Source organism: Sapajus apella, unplaced genomic scaffold (genome assembly GCF_009761245.1).
Source record: "Sapajus apella isolate SASKATOON/1434 unplaced genomic scaffold, GSC_monkey_1.0 scaffold20, whole genome shotgun sequence".
Taxonomy (NCBI): Eukaryota; Metazoa; Chordata; class Mammalia; order Primates; family Cebidae; genus Sapajus; species Sapajus apella.
The window spans coordinates 5,925,119-5,949,228 of NW_022436960.1; positions in this window are offsets into that span (position 1 = coordinate 5,925,119).

Below are 24,110 nucleotides of genomic sequence, written 5' to 3' on the forward strand. Positions count from 1 at the left end.
GAGAGACAGAGGACAGCAGGGACTTCAGAGAGAGGGCAGCCTCCTCACCAGGAGAGCCCTCCCACCAGGAGAGCCCCCCTGCACATAGAAAGTTCTAGTGCCCACCGGATCAGGGAGAATCAGTCGTACTGCTCATCTCAGCAGCCAGTCCAGGCCTGCATGACTAGAGGCCACTGGCGTGCACTCCTTCTTCCCGCAGCCGTCCTGGCTGGCCTGCCCCTCCATCCTGGGAGTGGATACTCCCTTGAAGGCATTCGGCAGCAGCTTCGCCTGCTGGTGTGGACTTCTACCGAGCCTGGGAGGGCCCCTCCAATGTTGCCTCCCAAAGGCCATGCCCACTGCTCCCTCTGTGAAGCCTCTCAGTGGATGTGGTCAATTCTCCTGTTTGTCCAAGCCTTAGTGAACGTTTATCACAATCTTCCCAGTGTTTCAGGTGCATGCTTTGTCTCACCATAAGACTGTGAGCCCCTTAAGGGCCGCAAATGGATTTAATTTGCCTCTAAGTTATTGCCCCTTAGCATAGTTTCTGTTACAGTGGAATGGCCACAAATACTTGTTGAGTGAACAAGGGAAGGTAGGAAGGAAGGGAGGTAGGGAAGGAGGGAGGGAGCAACTGACAGATTAAACCAGGCTATTGACCCTCTAAAAAAATGCTCTTTTAGCATAAGAGAGCAAAAAATCAAATGAAAATATTCCCCAGGGCTTGGAGTTACAGTATTAAATCACAAGTCAAGGAGATTTATGCTGCCTTTTTGTCCATGTATGTTTTCAGGGTATAAAGCATGAAAAAGGATTTACTTTGTTTCTCTCATATTTGTCCATAACTGATCCACCCAGAACTGCCCACTTACTGGAATTTAATATTTCAAACAGAAAGAAGAGATGGTTAAACGTGACTTAAGAAGAGGTAGGAGGCAGAGATGTGGATTAGTCACGGCGTGGCTTGGTGACCTTGACCTTGTCACTTGGTCTTTCTGAGTTGACTTCACCATCTGTAGAATGGGGAGTATGGCTCTTGCTGTATTCACAGGACTGTTTGATGTGAATGTGTTTGCAAATGCCAAAGGACTCTGTGAATGTGACAGTATTTTTATTTCTCTATTTGGCATTAATAAATAGTAAACACATGGAGGAGAGTGCTAAGATATTTCCCTCACTGGATCCCCAAAACATAGCAGAGACTCCAGCAAAGAGTGGGTCCTCAGTAAGTGCTTGTGGAACAGAACTGGGAGCTCTATGTGTGCCTGAGTGTGTAGGCATGTAATCCAGTATATAGACATGGATACAGAGGGAGACAAACACACACGACAGGATTCTCATGGCCACCTCACACTTACAAGGTGGAAGTGCACCTCCCTGGCAAGCTAAGCAGCCTTAGAAGAATCTAAGTCCCATGATGTTATGACATGGGTCGGGACATAATTCACACCCTCCAGAGCCTCAGTGAAGAGGCCTAGGCTGGGTCAATGGTTTCCCTGCCGGTCACTGTCATTGTCTGTACTTGCACGTACTTGTACAATAAGATGGTGCTTTGGTCACACTCGTCTCTAAATTCTAACTTGTGGGAAGGAAGACCTGTATAAGAACCCAATGTCTCTCAAAGCCCCCACATATCTCTTCCATTTGACTCCCTTCCCAAACTGGAGCATGCATATGAACAAAATTGAATTCTGCCCATTAATTTGAAATCATTCTGTACTGATATAACATTTCAACCCTGCCAAAACAGTTTCTATTTCTGAGTAATTCTTTATTCCAAATTCTTCCAATTGGCATTCTTTTTGAAATGCTGGGCTCCAGTCTCTGTGGAGGACTGCAGACTGCATATGTCCCCAAAACATCTTTGCTTTCTTCTGAACTTCACCAAGAACTCCTGCGGCGCCATCCCTGTTCCATTATGCTCAGCAAGCATCATCTTCTGGATCCTTTCACTTCCAATTTGAGTCTGGTATTTATCATTTTTGTTTGGAGTTATTTTCACCACTGGGAGAAAAAAAAAAAAAAGCCCTCCTTGACCCATGCCCAGAAAGAAGCCACAAAACATAAAAGACACAGAGCAAAACCCACTATAAAAATATTCCAATTAGTTCTGATCTTTTTCCACCTTTGCTTTTCTCAAAATACGTGACCCTTTCTGCCCTCATGAACACTTGTTTTGGTGCAAGTACATTGGGTTAAGTAATATGAAATTTATCATCCAAACCAGGATACTTTTGAGAGTTAAGTTAGATGCCATTATTAACTACAGCAGAATAACAGACATAAAATGAGACTGCTCTGGACACATCAGAAAATATGTTCACCCTAGTATTAGCACTTCTTGAGGTATAAGTAAGGGAAACCCAATATGAAATAGCTTGACAAAAAAATGTATAAATTTAGTATGTTCTTGGCTCAGCATTAAGCTGGATTCAGTCACATCAATATCCCATGTCACCAAACTCATTCTATCTTGCCGTCCTTCTTTCTTTTGTTTCTCACTGCTCAGCAACCTTCTCTCCTATTGGATACAGACTTCCTTCGTGTGTCAGAGGAGTTAACTGTTCCATGCCCCAAAAAGAAAGCCCTCTTTTCCTCTAGGAGAACCCCTGAGATGAACATAGATTGTCCTAGCTGACACCACCTGCTCACCGCTGGAACACATGCATTCGTCAGGAAAGAAGACACCATGATAGAGCAACTACAATGTATGTGGGTGGAATTAAGAATTTCAAACAACACAGAAAAATAATTATGCTGTATGGAATTAATAAACTGGATTTAAAGCAATGCTTCTGAATAGCAATGAGGGAGAGAAAAAAGTTACCAATCTACATCCTACAGACTCAGAAGTCAATCTAGTCTCTTAATTTCCCCATTCTGTAGGTGAAGAAACTAATGGCCAGAGAGGCTGAGTATCTTGCCCAAGATCATACAGATAATAAATGGAGCATCAAGAAATCAGGTTTGAACCCAAGACTCTCTGAGGTGGGGCATTTAGAGCTCATTCCTCTTCTCCTGCCCTGCACTGCCTTGATTGCCAGACGTAACTCTCTCTTAGTCAAGACTGACTTTGTTTTTAAGCAAGAGAAAAGTAACCCAGGATCGCTTAGGCAGAAAGGGGGATCCGTGGCTCACATAACCCAAATGTAGGGTGTCCATAAGCACAGGCATAAGGATGGGGAGGGCATCGGAAATCTTTCCTCCTGATTTTCTCTGCACATTAGCTTCATAGTCTTAGAACATCTGTTCCTATGAGGCTGAAACCATGGCTACCAGCAACTCCTGGGCTCAGATCCTCCTCTCCCTTCCCTCTACTTATGTGGCCCACGCTCAACCAGGGTTCGGATTGGCCCAGTCTGAGTCATGTGTCCACAAGCAACCAATCAGATGGCCAGGGATGTGAGGAGCTATGATTGGTCCAACTCCAGCCTGGTACCTACCATTTAGCCAATCACTGTGGCTAGAGTTACAGGGTGGATGAAGAAGATGGAAGGTTCTATCAGGCCAATAGGAAAATGGAAGGAACTTACAGTGTCCACTATGGATTCTTCACAAAATTAGTTAAACTGGCTCTCAAATAAGAAATTTGGGAAATAAATGTTTTTGAATCATTTTGTATGCATACGACCATATATGCACATGTTTTTTCTGAATGTGTTTTTGCCCAAACTCTGAATTTTTACTTAAGTGCAGTTAACTCATCTTCATGTATTTCAAGCAAATTGTCTGTTGAGCCAGTATTTAAGGATGGCATCAGCTGTTGCCTTAGCTTTTGCCATACATCCTAAATTTTGCAAGGGCTCCAGGCCCTTTAACTCTGTTGCACAATAGAACTTTGGGTAGCATGTATAACAAGGGAAAAAAAAAACCTCCTAGAGACAATGGGGCAGTATATTTGAAATTGCAGCTGCAGTGGAAACCCTGGGCCGAGCTTCAAGCAAAATGTGGCAGAATATTTCTGAAATGTAAACTAAAGATTTTTTTCCTAAAAATTCTCTCCCCAACCCTCTTTGAACAGCCAGACTTGTCTTTTGCTTGTTGCCTCAGAGATAGAGAACATCAAGTCAGGAATAAAATATGCTGCTTGTATTTCCCTGGCTTTTGTCTTCTAAAAGCCTAGATCCTTAGGGAGACAGTGAGATAGACAAAAGCATCAAGGGTTGAAGAAGGTACAACTTTCCCTCTCTTTTCTCCTGACCTCAGCCTAAGGGGAGAAGGAAGGAAGGAAGATGCAAGGGAAATATAAAAATGTGGACACTGCTTTTATGTAGTGCAAACAGTACCTTGACAACGTGATTAAGGTCAGCAACATCAGTGATGCCATGTAGATACTATGTACCCCATGCTCTGATGGGATAAAAAGGGCACTTAACCTTTGTGATCTCCTCTCCAAAAGTCCATAGGCCCAGTCCAGTCATGATGAAACTTCACACAAACCATGACTGAGGTGCATTCTACAACATATCTGATGAGTACTCCTCAAAGCTGTCAAGGTCATGAAAAATAAGGGAACTGAGAGACTGAGGAAACTGAAAGACATGATAATCAATGACAATGGAGTAACGTGGATTGAATTATGAATCGACAAAGACATTAAAGAAAAGCTTGGTGAAATACAAATAAAGTCTAGAGTTTTGGTAATAGTAACTTACCAATGTTAGTGTCTGTCTTCTGGAAAACGTACTCGAGAAATTTAACATGAAGGTAAGTTCAACTTGGCAAAGGGTATATGGGAATTCTCCATCTTACCTTTGCAACTTTTCTGTAAATCTAAAATTATTCCAGAATAAAATGTTTATTAAAAACAAACAAAAATAAGAAAGGGCACTATGCCTTCAACTCCCACCTAGGTTCATGGAATCTGAAAATAGAGACAAGTTGGGACAGTTTTCTATGTATAGTTCCAGGGAAATGTGGAACTCCAGAGAATAAATGGCTTTGTGAAATATCTAAGCCTTTACTGAGGGCCCTGGTCAGCCTCACCAACTCTCTGCACTCAGCCTGACCACAGAAAGATTCCCCCGAAACTGAGTGGACAAGAGGTAGAACCCATCCATGGAACCAAGTAAGACGCAAGGAGAATATCCAAACCTGAAAAGAACAGAGTCTGGAAGGAAGAGAGACTCTGTACCTTGGCTGAAGTTGAATTGCAAAAACAGAAATTAACTTTAGCCATAGGAGGAAAAATATATATATACTTTATTCTACTCCCATATGAGTTTGTAGATTAAGCTTTGTATTTTATGTAAAAAGAAGATGGAGGAAGAAGAGGAAGGCAAAAAAGAAATGATCACAGTCTATGCACACTTAGTCTGTGCTAGGGACAGGTCAGCTCTATGTGCATGTATTGGTTTTCTATGTCTGTGTAACAAATGGCCACAAACATAGTGGCTTACAATTCCCTTTATTATCTCACAGCTTCAGTAGGCCAACAGTTCAGGCACAGAGCAGCTAAGCTCTCTGCTCAGAATATCACATGCTGAAATCAAGATGTCAGTGTTCTGTTTGCGTAAATATTATCTTTGTTTATTGGCATCTATATTAGTCTATTTTCATGCAGCTGATAAAGACATACTTAAGAATGGGAAGAAAAAGAGATTTAATTGGGCTTACAGTTCCACATGTCTGGGGATGCCCCAGAATCATGGCAGGAGGTGAAAGGCACTTCTTACATGGTGGCAGCAAGAGAAAGTGAGAGAATCAAAAGCAGAAACCCCTGATAAATCCATCAGATCCAGTGCGCCTTATTCACTATCATGAGAATACCACAGGAAAGACCGAACCTCAAGATTCAATTATCTCCCCCGGGTCCCCCCCACAACATATGGGAATTCTTGGAGATATAATTCAAGTTGAGATTTGGGCAGGGACACATCCAAACCATATCACTCTACCCCTGGCCCCTCCAAATCTCATGTTCTCACATTTCAAAACCACTCAGGCCTTTCCAACAGTCCCCCAAAGTCTTAACTCGTTTCAGCAAAAGTCCACAGTTCAAAGTCTCATCTGAGATATGGTAAGTCTCTTCTGCCTATGAGCCTGTAAAATCAAAAGAAAGCAGGTTACCTCCTAGCTTCAATGAGGGTATAGGTATTGGGAAAATATAGCCATTCCAAATGGGAGACATTGCCCAAAACAAAGGGGTTACAGGGCCCATGCAAGTCCAAAATCTAGCAGGGCAGTCAAGTGTTAAAGCCACGAAATGATCTCCTTCGACTCCGGGTCTCACATCCAGGTCACACTGATTCAAAAGATGGATTCCCATGGTCTTAGGCACCTCTGCCCCTCTGGCTTTGCAGGGTACAGCCTCCCTTCTGGCTGCTTTCATAGGCTTGTGTTGAGTGTCTGTGGCTTTTCCAGGTGCATGGTACAAGGTGTTGGGGAATCTACTATTCTGTTGGTGGACTGGAGGACAGCGGCCCTCTTCTCACAGCTCCACTAGGCAGTACTTTTGTAGGGACTCTGTGTAGGGGCTCTGACTCCACATTTCCTTTCTGCACTGCCCTAGCATGAGTACCCCACCCCTGCAGCAGACTTTTACCTGTGCCTCCAGGTGTTTCCATACATCTGAAATCTAGGCAGAGGTTCCCAAATCTCCATTCTTGACTCCTATGCACGCTCAAGCTCAACACCACATGGCCACTACCGAGGCTTGGGGCTTCCATCCTCTGAAGCCACAGCCCTAGCTCTGTGGCCCCTTGCAGCCACAGCTGGAGTGGCTGGGACACAGGACACCAAGTCCCTAGGCTGCACACAGCATGGGGACCCTGGGCCCAGCCACAAAACCACTTTTTCCTCCTGGTCTTCTGGGCCTGTGATGAGAGGGGATGCCAGGAAAGTCTCTGACATGATCTGGAGACATTCTCCCCGTAATCTTGGGGACTAACAGCAGGCTCCTTGCTAGTTATGCAAATTTCTTCAGCCGGCTGGAATTTCTCTTCAAAAAATGTGTTTTTCTTTTCTACTGCATTGTCAGGCTGCAAATTTTCTGAACTTTTATTCTCTATTTCCCTTTAAAACAGGGTGCTTTTAATAGCACCCAAGTCAACTTTTGAATGCTTTACTGCTTAGAAATTTCTTCTACAAGATACCCTAAATTATCTCTCTCAAGTTCAAAGTTTCACAAATCTCTAGGGCATGGGCAAAATGCTGCCAGTCTCTCTGCTAAAACATGACAAGAGTCACGTTTGCACCAGTTCCAAACAAGTTGCTCATCTCTATATGAGACCACCACAGCCAGGACCTTATTTTTCAAATCACTATTAGCATTTTTGTGAAAGCCATTCAACAAGTCTCTGGGAGATTCCAAACCTTCCCACATTTTCCTCTCTTCTTTAGAGCCTCCAAGCTATTCCAACCTCTGCCTGTTACCCAGTTCCAAAGTCACTTCCACATTTTTGGGTATCTTTTCAGCAGTGCTTCACTCTATAAAGTGAGGTGCTAGGCAGAGGACGTGCACCAGAAGGCTGGGGGCTTCAGGGCCATCTCTGATTTCTGTTTCCACAATTCCTCCTTATTTCATTCATTCTCGGGGTGGTTCTATGAGGTAGGTGGCATTTTCCTTCCAGTGACAGACAAGTTAGGGAAACAGGGGCATATTGTACAAAAGTAACTGTGGTTTTTACATTGTTGAAATTTGCCATTTGATATTGGAGTACACTTGTTTTTATTATACTTGAAGTTCTGGGGTACACATGCAGAACGTGCAGCTTTGTTACATGCCATGGTAGTTTGCTGCACCCATCAACCAGTCATCTACATTAGGTATTTCTCCTAACACTATCCCTCCCCTAGCCCTCACCCTCCAACAAGCCCTGGTGTGTGATGTTCCCTTTCCTGTGTCCATGTGTTCCCATTGGTCAACTCCCACTTCTGAGTGAGAACACTCAGTGTTTGGTTTTCTGTTCTTGTGTTAGTTTGCTGAGAATGACGGTTTCCAGCTTCATCCATGTCCCTGCAAAGGACATGAACACTCTTAAACGAATGTAGTTGTGTTATGGATCACTTTAATGTACATTTCTCACTTTATGTTTTTTCACTAATGACTTATTACTTGCTCTTTATTTTATATTTATTTTAGACTATGGAAATAATGTTAGACAAAAGCAAATTCAAGCATTTTTTTTTTCTTTGAGACTGAGTCTGGCTCTGCCACCCAGGCTGGAGTGTAGTGATGCAATCTTGGCTCACTGCAACCTCTGCTTCCCAGGTTCCAGTGATTCTCCTGCCTAAGCTTCCCGAGTAGCTGGGATTACAGGCTGTACCACCACGCCTGGCTAATTTTTGTATTCTTAGTAGAGACAGGTTTCCTCATGTTGGCCAGGCTGGTTTTGAATTCCTGACCTCAAGTGATCTGCCCACCTTGGCCTCCCAAAGTGCTCAGATTACAGGCATGAGCCACTGTGCCTGGCCAGTTTTCTTATTCAAGTTCAAAATGGGTCGTAAAGCAACAGAGACAAGTTGCAACATCAACAACACATTTGGCCCAGGAGCTGCTAACAAACGTACACTGCCGTGGTGATTCAAGAAGTTTTGCAAAGGAGAAGAGAGCCTTGAAGATGAGGAGTGTAGTGATCAGCCATTGGAACGTGACAATGACCAGTTGAGAGCAATCATCAAAGTTGATCCTCTTACAACTACCCAAGAAGTTGCCAAATAACACAATGTCGACAATTCTACAGTCATTTGTAATTTGAAACAAATTGGAAAGGTAAAAAAGCTTCATAGGTGGATGCCTCATAAGCTGAGCAAAAATTTTAAAAATCATTTTTCTGAAGTATCATCTTCTTTTACTCTATACAACAACAACAAACTATTTCTGGATCAGATTGGCCTGTGATGAAAAGTAGATTTTTTATGACAATCGGCAATGACTCAACTAAGCTCCAAAGCACTTCCCAAAGCCAAACTTGCACCAAAAAAAAGGTCATGGTCACTATTTGGTGGTCTGCTGCTGGTCTGATCCACTACAGTTTTCTGAATCCCAGAAAAACCATTACATCTGAGAAGTATACTCAGCAAATTGATGAGATGCAGCAAAAACTGCAGTGCTTGCAGACACCATCCATTGGTCAACAGAAAGGGCCCAGTTCTTCTCCATGACAACACCCAACTGCACATTGCACAAAGTTTCAAAAGTTGAACAAATTGGGCTACAGAGTTTTGCCTAATCTGCCATATTTACCTGACCTCCCACCAACGGACTACCACTTCTTCAAACATCTTGAAAACTTTCTGCAGGAAAAATGTTTCCACAACCAACAGAAAGCAGAAAATGCTCTCCAAGAGTTCATCGAATCCTGAGGCACAGATTTTTATGCTATAGAAATAAACAAACTTATTTCTCATTGGTAAAAACGTGTTGATTGTAAACATTCTTACTTTGATTAATAAAGTTGTGTTTGAGCCTAGGTATAATGATTTTTGTGTCAACCTAATCTTTAAACCTCAGAAAGATTCATAATTCAATTTTATACAGATTATTGGATAACTATTATGTGCCAGACACCATGCTAGACCAATATAAATCCCCCGATCTCCAGGGTTTTATAATCTACTCTAAGGGAATCTATGTCATAATGATAGTGAATATCAACTAAACACTTTCCATGTACCATTTCTTTAAGGGACAAAAGCATGTGAAGTTGGTATTTATTCTTATGAGGTTTCATTTTACATGTGAGTAAACTGAGGCTTAGAGAATTTAAGCAATGTTCTCAGAGTTGCACATGTCTACATTCTGAAGAGGGAATTTACGCTCAGAGCAGTTCACCTCCATGCTTCATAGGTTTAATAAACATGAGATGCTGAATATCGCTACAAAAATTCTTGTCTCTTATTCAATAAGAGCTGCTGGAAAAGAGAGTGGAATCAATGGTAAAATGAATTTTTTAAAGCAACTACAGAAAACAAAAGAGGTAATGTTTTTGTCCATTTAGGGGCTGCTATAACGAAATACTGTAAACTGGGGAGCTTATAAAGTACAGAAATTAATTTATTGTGGTTCTAGAGGCTGAGAATTCTAAGATCAAGTCACCAGCAGGTTCAATGTCTGACGAAACTGCCTCTCCTGATTCACAGTGGCCACCTTCTTGCCCTGTTCTCACATGGTGAAAGGGAAAAACCAGGCCCCTTGAGTATATTTATAAGGCCACAAATTTCATTCATGAGGGCAGAGTCTCATTGTATGAGATATATAGCATTTTTTTAATCATAGTGACAGACGTTTTAGTGAAACAGAGGCCTGTATTTAAATCACCTCCCTGAAGGTCCCACTTTGGGGTAGAATTTCAACACATAAATTTGGGAGAGCACAAGTATTCAGACCATAGCACTCTGCCCTAACCTCCCCCATTTACGTTCTTCTCATAGGCAAAATGTATTACTCCCTCACAATAGCGTCAAAAGTTTTAACTACTTCCAGTGTCAACTGTAATGCCTAATTTCAATGTCTCACCTAAATTTTATCTAAATTAGATATGAATGAAACTCAAGGTGGAATTTATCCTGAGGCAAATTGTTCTCCAACTGTGACCTGTGAAATCAAATAAGTTATGTGCTTCCAAACTACAATTGTGGAACAGGAATCAGGCATTCCCATTCCAAAAGAGAGAAACGGGAAAGAAAAAAGGCACTACAAAAAAAATTTCAAAACCCAACAGGGCAAACAGCATTAAATCTTAGCTCTCCAGAATAACCTGCTTTGACTCAAGGCTCTGCCCTCCAGGCCCACTGGGCAGAGTTCTCAACTTCCAGATGCATTAAGGCAGGGGTTGGGTCCCCAAGACTCTTGGTGGTCCTGCTCCTATGGCTTTGGGATGCCCCACCTCAACAGTGATGCTGGGTATAGCCTATGCTGCAGTCCTCATGGGTTGAAATCAGATACTTGTGGCTCCCACAGTCTGGAGTCACAGATCAGTAGCTCTAGCGGTCTAGGGTCCTGGGACAGCTATGCCCCGGAGCTCTACTAGGCCTTGTCCGGGTGGGGACCCTTTCGTGGCCCTGTCTCTGCAATAGCCCTATGCCTGGATCGTGTGCCCCAGGCTCTAGGCAGCTTCATTCTTTAAAATCTAGGTGGAGGTAGCCATACCCCCACAGCCCATGCACTCTGTACACTGATAAATATGGCAAGACATGGACACTGCCAAGGTTCGCCTCCAAGGTTTACTGCCCATCTGTCTACTGAGGCAGCCACAGTGGCCTGAACCACACGTGGTCTGACTGGAGCCACACCTGGGGCAGCCAAGGAGCACTACACCAAAATACAGGGAGCAAAGTCTTTAGGTGGCCCTGGAAAGCCAATGTCCTGCAGGCACCCTTGACCCTTCCTCTTAAATAGATTTGCCTCTAAGGCCTTTGCACTCTAGGCTTGTGTTAGAAGGAGCAGCACCAACAGTCTCCAAAATGCCCTCCTGTCATTCATCCGTTTTCTTGATGAATAGCACATGGTTGATCCACATTAATCTTCTTATCAAATGGTCACCCGGCCACATCCTTGGTATTCTCTCCAGAGCATGCTTTCTTAATTTTACAATGCAGAAAAGCTAATAATTTTTAAAATTTTTAAGTTGTACTGCTCTTTTGATTAAACATGTTATTTTTAAGTTGTTTCTGTCTTCTCACATCTTAAGATAAGCAGTCAAGAGAAGCCATGCCACACCTTCAACACTGTGCTTAGAAATTCCTTTAGCCAAATAGCAAGCTTCATTTTTCACAAGTTCTACTTTCCACAAAACACTAGGATGTTCTCATTATAAACTTATAATACAGCCAATTTCTTTGCCACTTTTTCACGAGGATGATGTTTTCTTGATTGTCCAATGATGTGTTCCTCCTTTTTGTCTGAGACCTAATCAGAATGATCCGTACCATCCATATTTCTACCACCATTCTTTTAACAACACTTAGGTATTCTCTAAGAAGCTTGAGGCTTTCTCTAAAGCTCTTCTCCTCCTTCTGAGCACTCACCAGAATCACCCTTAATAATCTGTTCTTAAAAATGTAGGCTTTTTTTAGTATGCACTTCAAAACTCTTTTAATTTCAAAGCCACTTCCCTATTTTTAGGTATTGGCTAAAGCAGCATACCCACTTCTCGGTACCAGTTTTTGTCTTACTCTATTTGGGTTTTTTTAACAAAATGCCATAAACTATTGCTTATAAACAACAAAAATTTATTTCTCACAGCTCTAGAGGCTTGGAAGTCCAAGATCAAGGTGACAACGGATGTGGTGTCTAGTGGGGCCCATTTTTTGGATTATAGATGATGATTTCTCGTGAAGCCCTCATGTGGCTGAAGGAGCAAGGCAGGTCTCTAGGGCCTCTTTATAAAGGCACTAATCTTATTTATGAGGGTACTGCTGTCATGACCTAAAAGCCCCACATCCTAAAACTATCACTTTGGAGGTTAGAGTTTCAACATATAAATTTTGGAGGCATGCAGACATCCAGATTATAGCAGAGCACGTTTCACCAAAATTGATAACTGTCTCATGTAAGAGACGGGGTTGGAGCTGGACCTTAATGAACTAGCAGGACTTCCACAGACAAGGATGCAGAGAGGCAGCAAAGAGGAAAATTCAGAGGGGAACACATGCAGAAACAATGGCTGGAGGGGTTCGTGTTCAGGGGTGAGGGGGATGTATTCTGTGTCTTAAATCTATGTGTCTCACTTTAGGAACAGAATGGACTAATTCCATTGAGTATCCCATCCCAGCCCTAAGGAAAGTTTAAGAGCTGGTAGGCCATGACACATTCCAAAAGATATAGGGTGCAAAATTAGCGCCTATTTCCTGAGGAGTCCAGAAAGCTTTCCCAGAGGAGTGCTTCTCAATATTTCGCCATCTGAGGGACATTTTATGAGATATTTCTGGAGTCATTTTTGATTGTTACAACTGAGAAGATCAAGATGGTACTACTGGAATCTAGTGGGTAGAAACTAGGGATGCTGATGAACTTTACAGATGGAATGTTTGTGTGCCCCCAAATCCATACATTAAAACCATAACACCTCAATGTGATGGTATAAGAAGGTGGGGCCTTTGGAAGGTAATTAGGTTCAGAGGGTGGAGCCCTCATAAATGGTATTTGTGCCCTTATAAGAAAAGCATAAGATCTCTCTCTCTCCCCACCCCCTGCCTCTTTGTCCTGAATCTGCAAACCAAGAAGCCAGCCCTTACTAAACACCAGATTTGCCAGCACCTTGATCTTGGACTTCTCAACCTCCAGAGAGGTTGAGATGTGAGCAAGAAATGCTTCTTGCTTGCCATCCAAACAAGATGTATATTTGTTACAGCAGCCCAAATAGACTTAGACAAACCCCAAATTTCCATAGTGTCAAGGTCAAGAAACTCAGCTAGTGAGCCCACAAGGGATGTTACTCAGTCGGTCAGTACTTCATGACTTCAAGTAGTGATGGGAAATTTATGTCATTACACTCAGTTCTTAGTCTCGTTGCGATAGGTCCGCATGCGTGCATGATCTTAAAATCAAACCCAAAACATAGTAGTTGCAGATTCATTCAGCAAATTCACAGGATTCCTGCTACTTGCTCAGTATTGCTGTAGCTGGAAAGGTGGTAAACAAATTCCCAAACCAAAGAGTACATACATCTTGTGTGTAAGAGTAGGGAGATTTGGTCCTGTAGTGACAAATGTCCTCCCATTTGCCATCGGCAATATGGTTTGCTCAGTGTGAGTCATGCTGCCCTTGCTGGGGTGATGGCTGGAATGATTAATCCACCCTCTTGGGGCCTAATCTCCTTAGGCTCAGTTCCCATCTGGGTCCCGCCCAAGTTCCATCAAAGGGAGGCCTCTATCAGCTCATTCCCCATGCACGAAGCGGGTGGAAAAGGGTGTGGTGGAGAACGTGCTCACAATCTGTCCCCTTAGAAGGTGCAAGACCCAGCAAAACCAGAGAAGAAGGTGCCCTATGCAAGCCCTGGGGAAGATGGGCTAAGCTTTAGCTCTGGAAGGTGCCAGCCTGTGTGGGCAAGTCCAACATGAGACTTGGCAGAGCCATGGCCCTCAGGCTGTTAGCCTGAGACAGCCACCATTCCAGGCTGCCTTCCCTGAGGTCTTCAGCAGCGTTCCCACAATCTGGGTAGGGCCCTGCAGGGAGACAGGAGTTGAACAGGCTCAGCCCACCCCTCTCCTAGGATTGCCTCTGTGACCTTGCCACCTTGGAGGACCAGGTGGTAAGCAAGAGACCACACAGTCTGCCTGGGATGCAGGTGGGATGAACACCCAACCGAGTCCCCACCGAGCCAGGCAGCCACTCTGAAAAGTACAAACAGGCAGCTTATTCATTCCTTTATTCCAGATAAGTATCTACTTAGCCCTACTTTATAAGTGCTGGAAACTCTGCTGGGTTCCGGAATGTAGAAATGAATGAAGTACTTACATTCCCTACTGTCATGGAGCTTGCAGTCAGATCTACAAGCCACCAAGAGAAGCGCAGAATCCCATGAATTACTGATTATTGATCAGACCTGCACTGATGTTCATCATTTAATTTTGTTGGCACCGCATCCCTCCAAATATCTCACGTGACAAGGACAAGAAGAAAGAGAATTTAGGGAGGTTGGGAGACCACCCATGCTCACGCACATGCCACTGGTCAGGGGCCAGGTGGGATTTGAACCTGGGTGTGTCATTGCTTCTTTCAAGCCCCACATCCCCTTCTGATTCATCCTATTATGAGCCTTCTTCCTTCTTCTAGATGGAATCAGTTTCTTTTCACAGGAGAGGGAACACTTGGGGACTTAGAGACCATTATCTACTTGGTTTTTATATTTATCTATTTCATTTCTTCTTCTGATCACTGAATTCTACATGCACACACTGGATGTTTACATCATGCCCAAAGCTTCACTGCAGCAGGTCAACCTGCACCTGGGTCACTCACAGCCCATTTGAAAGGCGGCTCATACACAAGTACCTAGGACACAAGACAGATGATCATTCACACACAGGGGGTACAAAGTCATTTGGGCACTCAGATGAGAAGAGACGTGGGCATGTGGAGACAATCGGTGAGGGCTTCAGGAAGGAGGTGATCTTTAAACAAAAATGTAGTTAAGCTGTACCTGCTGGAAGGGACATTAATGGTCCCTGACTGTGGGTACGTATCAACTTTGTAGTCATAGCACGTGGGTTAGCTGAACAATCGGCACACTGTCTTACCTCTGATTAGCCTCACCTGTGGCATGGAGACACAGTACCTAGGACTATGAGGGAAATGAAGCCACCTGCTTCTGCATGTGGACCATCTATTCTCATTCAAGCCTGTCAGCCTTTTTCCAAGCCCATGGAGGTCCCCATTGTAGCACAAAATGTCCCTTTGCCCCATCTGGAGTCCTAAGTGTGAACATGCATGTGGGGACAATGACCAAGTAGATAGAGAAGAGTGATGGGGAAGCAGGCAACAACCCCTCCCGTGAGAGCCCCGACCACCCAGCCAAGACCCACCGAACTCCTCTAGGCTTTAAGATGCAGGATCCTCCTCTGGAAACATGCCAGCAAAAGGACGGGCGTGTTGGGAGCAGACAAGGGCATGATGCATTCCCAGGTTTTTACCGCAGCCTCATGGCATGCTCTCACAGGGACACTGACTGACATGCAGGATCTGGACTTGCTGGCTGGCCTGGCTTGGCACTCCCTACCCACGCCTGCCTCGCCCTCTGGCCTTGCCAAATGAATAAGCCTTCCTGCAAGTTTTCTCAGGACTGTCTGAGCGCAGGGAGAGTGAAGAACAGAAGCTTGTGAACAGGTGAAATTCCTTTGCATCAATCCACACCATTTTTTCTCTTCCAAGTACTCAGGAACAAATAGGTCTACCTGCCCATTAGTCGTATAAAGACCTTAGGGCACCCAACCCCCAACCAACTCCCTCTGACCATTCAGGCGGCTCCCGCAGATGGACTGGGGAACAATATTCTTGATCTTCAATTGGATGAAGGCTAGGCCAAGCCTAGGGGGCTGTGGTTGTCAGGCTTGGGCTACTGCCTGTTTTTGTAAATAAAGCTGTATCAGAATAGTCACTCCCATTCATATCGTGTGCCTTCTGAGGCTGTTTCTGGGCTACCATGGCAAAGTTGAGCAGTTGCCATGGACTCGATGGCCTGCAAGCCCTAAAATATTTACTACATGGTCCTTTAGAGAGAAAGTTGGCCAATCTTTACCCAAAAGTATATCAGATTTTATACTGTTTTCATTCATTCAGGAAGTCATTAATTCAGTTATACTACTAGTTTGTTTCCCACCAGGCTATAAGCAATTGGAAAGCAGAGGCTGCCTTGTCCATCTTTGCATCATCCTCGGTGCCAAGCCCAGTGCACAAGAAGTTTATAGGAAATGTCTGTTGAATGGATGAGGAATGAATGCAGTAAATGCATAAGCAAATAAATTTTCTGCCATCAGGGAACTTAATAGTCTAGTGGGAAAAATCTGGTCACGTTTACCATAAGCACAGACATATTTTCAGAGTAAAAGGCTCCTCATTCCACAGTGGAAGCTGATAACATCAGAGCATGTTCTTGAAGAATATTAAGAGCTTGTGTTTCTAATACAAAAATCCATGGGTTTTCCAATCAGAGGTGACTGAATTTGAGAGGAGTCTGAGTATTCATAGGTCTCTGAGAAAGGAAGTGAATTCGCCCACTTTTTCCACCAACATTCCCTGTGTACCTCCTAAAGTCCTAGCCCTGACACCCCCATCCCTCATTCTTCTCTTTGACCAGGAGCCACGCGGTGTGACTTCGGCAGGCCACTAACCTCGCCACGCCTCTGGCCTCTGTTGTCATTTGCAGCAGGATGATGGTGCCCCCCTACCTACTGGGTTTTATAGGAAGATTCAGTTCCTAATACCTGCAATGCACTTGGACATGGAAGAACTCAGAAAGAGCCAACCTGAAACAGGATACATGATGTAGGGTTCACAGCTGCAAAATGGCAGCCTGGTTTATTTGTCTGACCCACTGCTCACCATGCATGGGCAAAGCTCTTCATTCCCAGAGGCCTCCTCCTCTCAGGGGTCCCCCAAGGCCTTGTGGCTGATGCACTTTCCCGTGGACCTGCTGAGGGTCTCCCACCTTCTTGCGTTGCCATGAGAAGCACAGTCTTATCTGCCGGCATCTCCATATTGCAAACTTCACCGGCAGCAGCCACACCTCCACCAATAAACTGTCTTTTCTGCCTGCAGGAAGGACCTTAAAAAAGCAACCACCAAAAAAACATGTTTCTGTCTTTCTTTTCTTAATGGAAATATATAGAGTTACAATCACATTCTGGTGAAATAAAATTGTACCCGAGGCAGAAGCTGAGTCCGAAGATCCTATTTTAATGAACAGACACCCTGCCTGACAATTTTCCAGCCCTCCTGTCATCTCTCATCCCTGCCTCTTTGCCTTCTCCCCTTCTCCCTTCTTTCCCCTTACTCATTCCTTTTCCCCCATTCTCAGCACAAAAGTTGAGGGGGGAAGGAAAGTATAAGATGGCAGGTACCACAATTGCCATGGATATCTAGTGCCATATATCTTGTCCAAAAAATCAGCACACCCATTAAAAAAGAAGAAAGCAAAACTCAAGAAGAATGTGTGGTTATCCCACATTCTCATTCAATTTTTTCTTTTTCTTTCTTTTTTTTTTTTTTTTGCTATTTAAATTTCACTATATTTCTTTTTTTAACCTTTCCTGCAGGTCTTTATATATAGGACACAATACACACACAGACACACACACACACACCTCACTCCCTCACTTCTGTCATTTGAAGTATGAAGAAACTAGCGAAGAAAAATCTATTTTCAGCTGTTCCTTGTTAGAACGCTTTTGCCACCGTGATGAAAGAAGTGGATTTCGAAGAAAGTCAAGGCGCTGATGAAGATGAAGGAACATTCTGACCAGCAGCCATCTGTTCTGTTAATTAAATCCTGTGCACATCAAGTAGTATGCTCTTACGTAACTAATAATTAAGAACTAAAGGGAGATATGTATGCAGTATCCACTGTGAATACTTTTATACACTGAAAAAAAATTAAAATAAAGACCCAGCCTTACCCTGGTCCATAGTCCAGAAATGATTAAACAGGCATTGATCACGGCCTTCAAACACAAAAACAGGATTCAGGCCTCAGAGAACAAAGGTTTCTATCAGACGCCTTTTCTTCTAATGGTCCTTGTGCAGTAAAAATAAAGTCCAAACACTATAATTTTACTCGCAGAAAAGTTACAAATACTGTAGGTATCTTTAGAAACAGCTGCAAAAGTGGTTTCACTTCTGACAAGATTGGTGTTAATTACCAGCAAGGACTTCAGTATAATACTATTTAAATCATTTTAAATTATCCCTCTCAAAAATTAATTTTTCATCAAAGATTACACACAAAAAAATCATGATATCATCTCTGCAGCTGCGATTTAGTAATAATTTCATCTATTATTACCAATGTCAGTTGGATAAAAGAAAAAATGGCACCCCACCGTGCCGATTCCAGCACAGGCCATATATAGAAATTTTTAACTATCACTTATAATCGCTTTGATGAGCTTAAACCTCCTCTCAATTAACACCCTAAATGACACTGAGACATCTTAATGGGGGATGTAAGTAAGGGAAAAGACTTTAATCAAAGAATAAAGAGAAAAGTGTCAAGAGATAGGAGGGCCTGCCGCACACCTCTTCCTGTCCAATGCCATTGAAGTCCTTTATCGCGTTAGGGACCTTTTGTCATTCTGAGATCGAGGGGAAGTCTACATGGCAGGGTAGAAAGACAAGTGGTTGCTCTATTCTCTTTGGAGATATAAAGACCTTTTTTTCCTAGGGCCCCCTGGCAGGACATCCAGATGAGAGGATGGGAACTCTGGAATGCTGTCACTTGAACAACTGCAATAAAGGAGAGAAGGAAAAGGGAAGATATTGTTCTCTTAAGACCGTCTTCTGAGCCGTCCCAGGGTAGCAGTTTTGGGGATCCAAGGCACTCACATGTAGGCACCCCAACTCCCTCTCAGCAGGGCCAGAGAACAAAATGGGTCCCTCTAGACACATGCGAGTTATGCAAACTCACACAGCTGTGGGGACGTTCCAGAAGGACATTTCTCAGGCCGTTATTTTTTATTGTGAACTGCTGTTCCTGGGCTTTGGGAGGATTGGGAATAAAATGAAATAAAACAACATCCAAATGAAAACTGACCAGCATGCTTTACTCTTTTGAAATCATGTCCGTGGTGTCCATGGTGATTTTTGTTTCCAATTAAGACGTCTTAATGAACATGTGCTAGTGCCCATGCTCCACTCCCAGGAAGCAAACCGGGCAATTAATGGCACTGCAGGAGCCCCAGTCCCTCTTTTTTTAAATTATATTTTAATTTCTGGGGGACATGTCCAGATCTTGCAGGATTGTCGCACAGGTACACACATGCCATGGTGGTTTGCTGCCTCCATTCCCCCGTCCCCTACATTAGGTATTTCTCCCAATGCTATCCCTCACCAATCTCCCCACCCCCTGCTATCTCTCCCTTACCCCACACCCCCCAACAGACCCCACTGTGTGATGTTCCCCTCCTTGTGTCCATGTGTTCTCATTGTTCAACACCCGCCTATGAATGAGAACATGCGATGTTTGGTTTTCCATCTTGCATCAGTTTGCTGAGAATGATGATTTCTAGATTCATCCACGTGCTTGCAAAGGACATGAACTCATCATTTTGTCCCGAATGGTATTGCCTAGGTTTTCTTCTAGGGTTTTTATGGTGTTAGGTCTTATGTTGAAATCTTTAATCCATCTGGAATTAATTTTTATATAAGATGTAAGGAAGAGGTCCAGTTTCTGCCTTTTGCACATGGCTAGCCAATTTTCCCAATACCATTTATTAAACAGGGAGTCCTTTCCCCATTGCTTATTAAACAGGGAGTCCTTTTCCCATTGCTTGTTTTTGTCAGGTTTGTCAAAGATCAGGTGATTGTAGATGTGTGGCGTTACTTCTGAGGCCTCTGTTCTGTTCCATTGTTCTATATATCTGTTTTGGTGCCAGTACCATGCTGTTTTGACTACTATAGCCTTGTAGTGTAGTTTGAAGTCAGGTAGTGTGATGCCTCCAGCTTTGTTCTTTTTGCTTAGGATTGTCTTGGCTATGTGGTAGGAGCCCCAATCTCTTGAGCCATATACACATATTGGATTGAAAAATCAAGTTTGTAAAGTCTCAAAAATTATATTTGCAAAATTAAATGAAAGAAACTGGATTTTCAGATCAGTCCTAACTCTTTATATCTCTAAGCTACTTTAGTCTTCAAAAATGAGAGGCATGTCCTAGTGTTGCCTGCCTTGTGCCAAGGCCTGGGAGAGAGGGTGACCCATAAGCTACATTTTCACTGGCGAAAAGGATAGTTTTCTGGATCCTGGCACAGACAGCTAACATCTGTATAGTACCTAGGGCTGCCATCCAGCAGGAGCCAGGCTCTACATCAAAGCTCCACATGGCAGGCCTCATTATCCAGAATTGGGAGATGAGAAACCAAGGACTGGAGAGTCAGAGAAATGTCTGGAAAGTGACACAGATATACAGTCGAGAAGCCAGGATGTAAAACCAGGCCTCATGATGGTGGGCAAACCAGAGAGAACCTAAATCAAGATCTTTCTCCAGAACAAAAAGGTTTGGGCTGCCTTCACCTTTTGCTTGTTACGTAGACATTATTCCTAACCCCCTTCCCTCCTCTCACCCCAGCAAACTTGGTGGTATTACACTACTCTGTGTAGAATTTTAACTGTGTTTGTTATGTTGTAGATTATCTTTTTACTTCGTTCTTTTTGGATGTTACTTTAAACACACACAGACACTTGAGTGCATGGGTCAAAATTAGTGCAATAAAGTGTACTAATTGATGGGCTCATCCTTAATATCCTTATTTTTCAAAACATCCTCCTTCGGGTATCATTCTCTCAAGGACATTTTCAGAAAGGGCATGATGGAGTAGTAAACCTTCCGAGTCTTTACTTACTTAAAAATATCATTATATTGCCTGTGTTTTAAAAGACAGTTTAGCTGGATATAAGATTACAGCTTAAAACCGAGTTTAACATTTTGAAAACAATTATTGATTCAACAATTATTGATTCAATGTTGCTATTAAGAAATAAGATTTTAATCTAAATATTATTTCTGTATGGGTGATCTGTATGTTCTCTTGGAGAGCTTGTTGCTTTTTCTTCTTCTCCTTTGATGTTGTTAAATGTTATTATGCTAAGTGATTTTTCCCATATAGATTCTATTAAGCATTCCATAAGAACTGTGTATATGAATCTCTTTTTATTTTTTATTCTATTATTATTTGCTTTTTAAATATTTCTTTGCCTTCTTTTTTTCTCTCCTTTCATGACTGCCTATTTTATTCACATCAACAGGTGTGCTTCTAGCCTCTTCTTCTTTTAACTTTCATGCTTTTTATAACTCTTCCTACCTGCTTCCTGCCTTCTCAGAGTTCTTTAACCTGACCTTCTAGCTCACCAATTTTTTCTTAAGTTATATCCATTGTGCTTTCCTTTCCACTCCTTAAACTCTTTGTATCCAGTATTACATATGTTTTACCTAGTTTTTTCACGTGATTCTGCTTTGTAACTGCTTATTTCTGCTTCATCACCCAACATCCTTGCATGTTACAAGCAGTGTTTCTTTCACTGTGAATGTGCTCCTCAGGCCCTTGCTTCCAGCCTCCTGAAGAGTTGAAGGAGTTAGTCACGTGGCCCAGAATAGAGACCTCCTACACCAAAGTCTGGCTTTGGCCAGCCCATTTGCTTTGTAATCCCAAAGCCTCACCTCACAGCAGCTTTCTGTCTACACAGCCAGGCCTGGGTCTTCCCCAAGAGGTTGTCTCCCTTCCTCCATCCTTTGTGGATAAGGAAGGAAATGAAGCTGGAAGTCCCCAGCAGCCAAGCTCTCTGCCTGCACTGCTGGTTCAGGCATCTTTATCTTGCCCTCAGGGTGATACTTCCTCACTGACCCCCAACATGGCTGAGTTGACTTTGCTATTTTTCTGTCTCAAAAAAGTCAAAGGGTTGGCAGAGATATTCCAAGTATAATAAGGAAAAAATAACAGATAAAATACACAAGCTCCCTTCTGATATCCACCCTACTAAGTGTCGTATGCAAGCATCCTTTGGGCCATGCTAAGTCATAAGTGCCCACAGTCTTCCCAGAGTTTCTCAGAATGTCTACATCACTGTTCAGATCTATTCATCTATTCCTTAATTTCCTGACCTCTTTGGTGTTGGGTTCACGGGAGGGGGCCAGTATTTAATGCTAACCATATGACCAGACCAGCAGATACAAGACAGAAGTAGGATTCTCTGAAGAAAGTAAGCTGGGCAAAGAGAAGCACACGAACAAAGCCACAGAACAGAAACTACAAAGGAGCGGATGACAGCAGAGGAAGCTTCTTGTTTTTATTGTGTGTTTGTTTGTTTTAATTCCTCTGGAAAGCAGTCGAACCCACTGGCAAATTGGGGAGTTGGAAAAAGAGGGAGTATGGAAGACTATGAGTCCTTGAGCTAAGGATGAGATGAACAAGCAGTAGCAGTTTTATTTGTTTAAGTGGGGGCAGTTTTTAATAAGAAATACCTCAGGTTAATGTCACATGATAAATACTTCCACATAATTTCACCTTTTGATTGTAACACTAGAAAGTTGGAACTGCCATAACCAGCTCTCTTAGAGCCAAAATCAATACTTATGTTGGTCACTTTCAACTCACTTTTATTTAGTGTTTATTTTGAATCTCTTATCACCAGGCTGAGGTCTTTATCTGTGTCCTCAGATGGCTGGTCTAAGACTGGCTTCCAGAGGGAAGCAGGGTACATTTGACAAGGGATTGTGATGGAACATTGCCAGAGTAACCTGGTCATGTATCCACCTTGCCAGAGACTGTGGTGTAGCCAGTGCATCACTAACCACCCAAAAAAGCCTTTTCTTTGGTTGCGTCCCTTTCCTCCCAAGGGCTGAGACTCCAGGAAATGGTGAGACCCAGGAGACAGAACCAGCAACTGTGCCAACTCACAGCTCTGTAGCTGGGCAGGACGTTTCACAAATACTCTCTCCATCGACCTTCACTGAACTCTGGGAAAAGAGTGTGATTATCCACATTCTATACAAGAGAAAAATCAATTAAGACCAAAAGAAATCAAGAGACTGGCCCAAGTTTAGGCAGAAAAGAAGAGCGAGACTTAGGGCTATAGGTTCAAAACCCAGGTCCCCCACATCACACCTGGGAAGTGGAAGAAAGAGATTGATTCCCATTTACATCTTCAAATTACACCTGCTGAGTTTCTACTATGTTCCGGGTTCTGTACTAGGCACTGTTTACTCTCAAACCAAAAAGACCACACATGCCCTACCCTCCAAGGAAAAGGAGGTGGTGACACAGACATGAAACAATGTCCCCGATACGACATTGACACTTTACACGGCATGAGATTTGGAATTCAAAAAAGAAGAAGAAAAAAGAAAAGAAAAATAAGATATTTTAAGAGAGAAGGTCAGGAGTCTCACATTGCATATAGGGTCAGTGTATTACTCTGTTCTCGCACTGCTAGGAAGCAATAACTGAGACGGGGTAATTTATAAAAGAAAATGGTTTAATGGACTCACAGCACCACATTGCTGGGGAGGCCTCAGGAAACCTACAGTCATGGTAGAAGGCAGAGGAGAAGCAGGCACCTTCTTGAAAGGGTAGCAGGACAGAGTGAGTGCAAGCAGCGGAAACGCCAGACACTTATAAAGCCATTAGATATCATGAGAATTCATTCACTGTTATGAGAGCAGCATGGGGGAAATTGCCTCCATAATCCAATTACCTCCATCTGATCCTGCCCTTGACATGTGCGGATAATAGGGATTACCATTGGAGGTGAGATTTGGGAGGAGACACCGAGGCAAACCACGTCAGTCAGGGAAGCTGAGACCACAAGAATCTATATGAGCCTTGCTGCTGTCTTACCACATCACCTCAGAGAGCCATGTGCCGTCCCTACTCCTCAGTCCCCCCATCCTCATCTGTGGCTGTCAGTGACTTACTTCCGTGATTAGTAGTCTATATTTATAATCTGCTTTTTCTTTATGAATGAAACTGACATTGAAACTCT